The following is a 6,424-nucleotide window of genomic DNA, read 5'->3' on the forward strand; positions in this document are numbered from 1 at the left end:
TTCATTAGCTCCAGCTCCAGGAATAGGGGTGAGATACTGGGGATATTCTGCAGAAAAGAAACTGTTAATGGCTCTCATTCATGGGAGAAACTAATAAATAGGGATTTCAAATGTTTTTCCATTACAAAACCAAAGAAACCTTCTATAGAGAAAACAACAATAGGAAATTCAATTATAAAAAATTAATACATCTAAGCTGGGGTATGTATATATATATATTTATTTTTTGGTAACATACATTAAATGGTACTAATTGCACATAGCAACTAATAGGAAACTACAGAACTATAGCTTTGCCACAGCTGAGGCCTTGCCATTTCTGGGTAGGTCCCATTTTCAAACAATTGAATAATATCACAGACCTTATAAAAAGCTTTATGAAAGGTCCTGCTCTGAAGTGACTGTGCATTCCCCAGAGGGTACCACAGTGGACAGCAACAAATATTGTTTAGTGTAAAAATAATTAAAATTTCAATTCACAAAAGTTATCACTTTTCTCTTTCTAGAAAGAAGCAAAAAGTTAAGAATTCTCTCGAATTAGTGTCAGATGTGCTGGTGGGAAAATGAGGAAGATCATTAAGAATAATGTCAGAGGGACCCTGATATTTACAGATGTATTGGACACTGTCATTAAACAATCATAGTTGACTTCTAAATACAGGTAGCAAGATGAGTTTTGATTTGGTTATCTTAAAGTAAAATTACACATAAAAGAAAAAAGCCAGTAAGAATACATTAAGATTGATAAATAGCACTTCAAAAATTAACCCGGTGAGGACTTGGGCTTCCCACTATGTTTACAAGACAAGGCATTCGGATTTTTTCTTTCCGAGTCTAACTTGCAAAGCCGCTCTTGTGGCCATTTCAAAAACCGCCCTCACCCCATCTTTGGTCTTGGCTGAACACTCCATATAACCAAATGCACCAATCCGATGAGCCATATCCCGGCCTTCTTCAGGTCTCACCGGTTCCAGCTTCTTTTTGGCCAGCTCCATTCTCACCCGCTCATCATTTCGAAGATCTTTCTTGTTCCCAACCAGGATAATGGGCACGTTGGGACAGAAATGCTTCACCTCTGGGATCCACTTGGTTTGGACGTTGTCTAAACTATCGGAGCTATCGATGGAAAAGCACGTAAGTACAACATTGGTATCTGGGTAGGAAAGAGGTCTGAGGCGATGATAATCTTCTTGACCAGCCGTGTCCCACAAAGCCAACTCCACCTGCTTTCCATCCACTTCAATATCTGCGACATAATTTTCAAACACCGTGGGTACATAAACTTCAGGGAACTGGTCTTTGCTAAACACAATCAGCAAGCACGTCTTCCCGCACGCACCATCGCCAACTATAACCAACTTTTTACGGATGGCGGCCATAGCTTAGGTGGTTCTTGAGTCCCTGCGCGCGACAGCACAGCACGCCGAGCGTTTGGCAACTCGGCTAGATTTTACAAAAAACTGGCCGGCAGGAGCACCGGCTGTCACCACGGTGCTCAATTCTATCATTCTTGGGTGAAGTATAGTTTATATTTTAAAAGAATTGTTATGTTGAGTGTCTGCCATTTAGCAATTATGTGGATTATAACAGTTAAACTACCGCTGACCATTAAGAGCTGCTTCATCAGCGCACATATACACTTATCCGTTTCCGTATACGTTACAGATATACACTTACAATATCTACATTTGGTACAGAGAATGCAACAGTTAATTCCAGAGTCAAACAGAGGAAAAGAACAGGTTGAATTGCTTTCAAGACATTGCAGACTAATTTTCCTTATTAAAGATCTATCCATTTTTTACAATCTGAGAAATAATTGACTTTTTTTCTGATAAAAGTTTGAGTTTCCAATCCACTACAAAATACTTACTAGCTGTGTAACTGAGCAAGTCACTTAACTCCTCCAAAAGGCTCTATATTGGACCTCTCTTTTCTCTCTCTCTCTTCCCTCCCTCATTGAGCAATCTCATCAACTTCCAAGATCTTTCTGCTGATCATTTTCAGATTGACCTATCCAGCCTGGTTAACTCCCAAGATCTTTTTGCAGATCATTCCCAGATTTACCTATCCAGCCTGATTTACCACCCTGAGCCCTAGTTCTGCATTAGAAACTGACTTTTCCAAATTTCTTTTAAAATATATATTTCAATTTATTTTGTTAAATATTTCCCACTTGCTTGTAATTTTTTTTAACATTCATTTTTAAAAGTTGGAGTTCCAAATGATTGCTCTCCCTTCTCCCTTCTTTGCCTCCCTCATCCTTTGAGAAGACAATATATCTTACATGCAAAGTAATGCAAAACATATTCCCATTATGTTGCAAAAAGAAAACACATACACAACAAGAAATAGAAAGAAAGTAAAAAAAAGTTTTTCCAAGTTTTTTTTTTTTTTATTTTAATAGCCTTTTATTTATAGGTTATATGTATGGGTAACTTTACAGCATTGACAATTGCCAAACCTCTTGTTCCAATTTTTCCCCTCCTTCCTCTCACCTCCTCCCCCAGATGTCAGGATGTCCAGGAGATGTTAAATATATTAAAATATAAATTAGATACACAATAAGTATACATGACCAAACCGTTATTTTGCTGTACAAAAAGAATTGGACTCTGAAATATTGTACAATTAGCTTGTGAAGGAAATCAAAAATGCAGGTGGGCAAAAATATAGGGACTGGGAATTCAATGTAATGGTTTTTAGTCATCTCCCAGAGTTCTTTCGCTGGGCGTAGCTGATTCAGTTCATTAATGCTCCATAGTTTTTCCAAATTTTTCTGAAACTAATCTGCTCATCATTTCTTCACTCAGAGTTCATCAGTTTTTCTTTCTGGGGGTGTCTAGTATTTTTTTTATCATAGGTTCTTTGGAAACATCTTAGATTATTGTCTTGGTTAGAGTAGCTAAATCACAGTTGATTATCCTTACAATATCACTGTTAATACATACAATGTAATCCTGTTCCTGCTCATTTCAGTTTGCATCAGTTCATGTAAGTCTTTCTAAGTTTTTCTGAGACTAACCTGATCACCATTTCTTGTAGTACAATAGAATTTCATCACAGTCATATACCATAACTTGTTTAGCCATTCTCCAATTGATAAGCACCCTATCAATTTTCAATTCTTTGCCATATGTCATGAGGACCACCTTTCATTATCACTATTAAATATCTTTGTAAATGTATGAGCCTGGGCTATTCTCTGAGATTTCTGATAGAAATTTGTCCCACACCTGTATGTGCACGAATGTTTGTGGCAGCCCTCTTTGTAGTGGCTAGAAACTGGAAACTGAGTGGATGCCCATCAGTTGGAGAATAGCTGAATAAATTGTGGTATATGAATATTATGGAATATTATTGTTCTGTAAGAAATGACCAACAGGATGATTTCAGAAAGGCCTGGAGAGACTTACACGAACTGATGCTGAGTGAAATGAGCAGGACCAGGAGATTATTATATACTTCAACAACAATACTATATGATGACCAGTTCTGATGGACTTGGCCATCCTCAGCAATGAGATCAACCAAATCATTTCCAATGGAGCAGTATTGAACTGAACCAGTTATGCCCAGAGAAAGAACTCTGGGAGATGACTAAAAACCATTACATTGAATTTCCAATCCCTATATTTATGCCCACCTGCATTTTTGATTTCCTTCACAGGCTAATTGTACAATATTTCAGAGTCTGATTCTTTTTGTACAGCAAAATAATGGTTTGGTCATGTATACTTATTGTGTATCTAATTTATATTTTAATATATTTAACATCTACTGGTCATCCTGCCATCTGGGGGAAGGGGTGGGGGGTAAGAGATGAAAAATTGGAACAAGAGGTTTGGCAATTGTTAATGTGTAAAGTTACCCATACATATAACCTGTAAATAAAAGGCTATTAAATTAAAAAAAAAAAAAAAGAAATTTGTCCCACAGTCCTTATGGGTGAGGATTCCATAGATGTAAATGCATTTAACCTAGTTGGAGGGTTTCCATATAGCTAAGCTAACAGTCCTAGAAGTCACTGAGAAGTACTGGAAAAAATAAACAATATTGGCAGCTACAGTCAAGTCCAGATCTAAGCTTATGCAAGAAAGAACAAAACTCAAATGATTGACCAACACTTGGGGTCTGGGTAAAATTCTTTGGCTTTTGATTCTGTACTGTAGATTCCCTCTACTGTATAGGAGTAGGTGTGCTGATGGTTGCTAGAAAACTTAGCAACAAGAATGCTAGGGAACAGAATAACAAGTCTGCTTTAATCTTGTGCCCCTTCACCGTGTACCTTACACACAGTGCACCATTTGCATAGGCAACAACTCTGTGCAAAAACAAGTCTTGTGCTACCTGGCCCTTGTGGTCTTTGACTCTTGGTCAGTTCACTCTTGGGAATGGATGTTGAGGCCTTGGGTGTAAGTTCTATGTGACTGACTAAAGTTCCGGGGTACACACCCTGTTGACACGTCAGGACAGGCATTGAGCCCGCATCAAATCCAGTTCGTCCCCACCATCTCAGGAGTTGGGCTCCTGGATATACAAGCTAAACACATACTTGTTGCTGGGGCAAGTTGGCAGGGGAGATGAGAGGGGTATAAGTACAAAATAGCAGAGGGGGAGAGGAAGCAGGAAGAAGGGACAAGATAATGTAACTAAGTAACAAAGCTTCTCTGAACTGCATAAGTGGTGTCAGACTGCTCTGTTATATCCAAAGACATCCAAAGGTTGTAGAGGCGATGATAATTGTGGGTAAGTGCTCAGACACCAGCTGGTGTCAGCAGGTCTGCACTAGCTGGGGACCCCAACAACTGGTGCCTGAACAGAGACAGAAGTTAGGGGAATCCAGGTTTTGGGCACTGAAAGACAGAATAGTCGCTTAGTCTAAGCTAAGTGGGGCAGTTGAGGCCAGGGAAGTGCTATAAGCCTTCCAGGATGGGATCTGATTTCAGTTTCCCTTTAGTGACACCCTTGACTGTTGATGTGCACAGTAAACAGGTATATAAATTGACTAAACAGAAATACATCACAGTACATCTTAAACAATGCAGAAAGTTTGTAAAAACCCTTCTGATATAGTGTCTCTATGGTTGGAATACATGGGACTTGACCCTGACAAAATTGACACTATAGGTATCAAATGACCTCTTATGAGGGTATAACTCCTGGTGTCTTAGAAGACACAGATTTTATGCTCTTTGGGATAGTCAGAGCAGCTGTTAAAGGCCCCACTCGCTGTCCCTTCATGCTGAGTACACAATGCCAGACTGGAGGATCTCTGTATGGGGAAGAAGCAGTGGCAGAGCCAGAGTTAGAAACCTTACCTCCGCTTCCACCTTTTCCTTCCCCACTGGCATGATTGTATCCATTGTTGCCAAGGTATGAGTATCCCACTCCCAGTGTTACAAAGATTTCTACAGAAACTAGAGAGACAGAGCATAAGGGAACAGAAGGAACAGAGCAGATAGATAGGCTTGAAAACATTCTTGTGGCTTTCTTACAGCAAGCGTCAGTTAAAACTTCCCCCATGGGTTGTACAGTTTCATTGAGCATGATAATTCATCCTGTCCACAGGGCATGCAAAACAGTCCAGCTTTGTGTCAGTGGTATGTTAACAGAGTAATACAACCCATTAGGCAGGAATTTCCCAACGCTTTGATTGTCCACTATATGGATGATCTGCCACTGGCATCTAGCGATGAAACTCAGTTACAAAATGTGCATCAAACAATCCTCACTGCACTGCAGCTTAATGGCTTATACCTTGCATCTGATAAAACTCAAACACAATCTCCTTTTTCTTATTTGGGTTATGTGGTGGACAGTGTATGTTTCTCTATGTCCTCCCCAATTGGATATGACCAAAGTGAAGACTTTGAATGATTTTCACAATATGATTGGGCTGATACAATGGATGAGGTCAGTAGTTCCTCTTCTACCTTCGCTAATGAAGCCCTTATATGACATTTTACCCAGTGGTCCTTCACTATTGTCCCCCCGTCAGTGGACTCCAGCAGTCTGAGACAGTCTTTACTTTATTCAACAATTATGGTCTAAATGGCTCACACGCATAGATCCCACCCTTCCAAATGAGTTAACCATACAAAAAGATGCCCCCATGTATGCCATGTTCCATCAAAGAGAGGACCCTATCGAGTGGCTGTACCCTCGAAGAGCTACGAAGGTCATAGTGTCTTGGACAGACTTGCTGGCTGAATTTCTTTGGTCCTGCATATAAAGGACACTATGGCTTAATGGGACCTACCCAATTGTGCATGCTCCCATATCAGAACAACACATTTTAATTATTGCACAGGACAATTTGTTGTGGGCCTCCATAGTGTCTGTTGTAAGCTTTAAACCTATCTGTGATAGTCTGTATCAGATGACCAGCCCCCTATAGGTCCCTCCTAAGATAATATCTACA

The 6,424-nt window shown here is 39.7% G+C and overlaps 1 pseudogene; it reads right to left on the reverse strand.

The window, feature by feature from the left end:
• Nucleotides 1-204: 204 nt before the first annotated feature.
• Nucleotides 205-1,584, reverse strand: LOC100926337 (annotated as a pseudogene).
• Between the last annotated feature and the right edge of the window lie 4,840 nt (nt 1,585-6,424).

The sequence above is a fragment of the Sarcophilus harrisii genome, chromosome 6 (assembly GCF_902635505.1).
Source record: "Sarcophilus harrisii chromosome 6, mSarHar1.11, whole genome shotgun sequence".
Classification (NCBI taxonomy): Eukaryota; Metazoa; Chordata; class Mammalia; order Dasyuromorphia; family Dasyuridae; genus Sarcophilus; species Sarcophilus harrisii.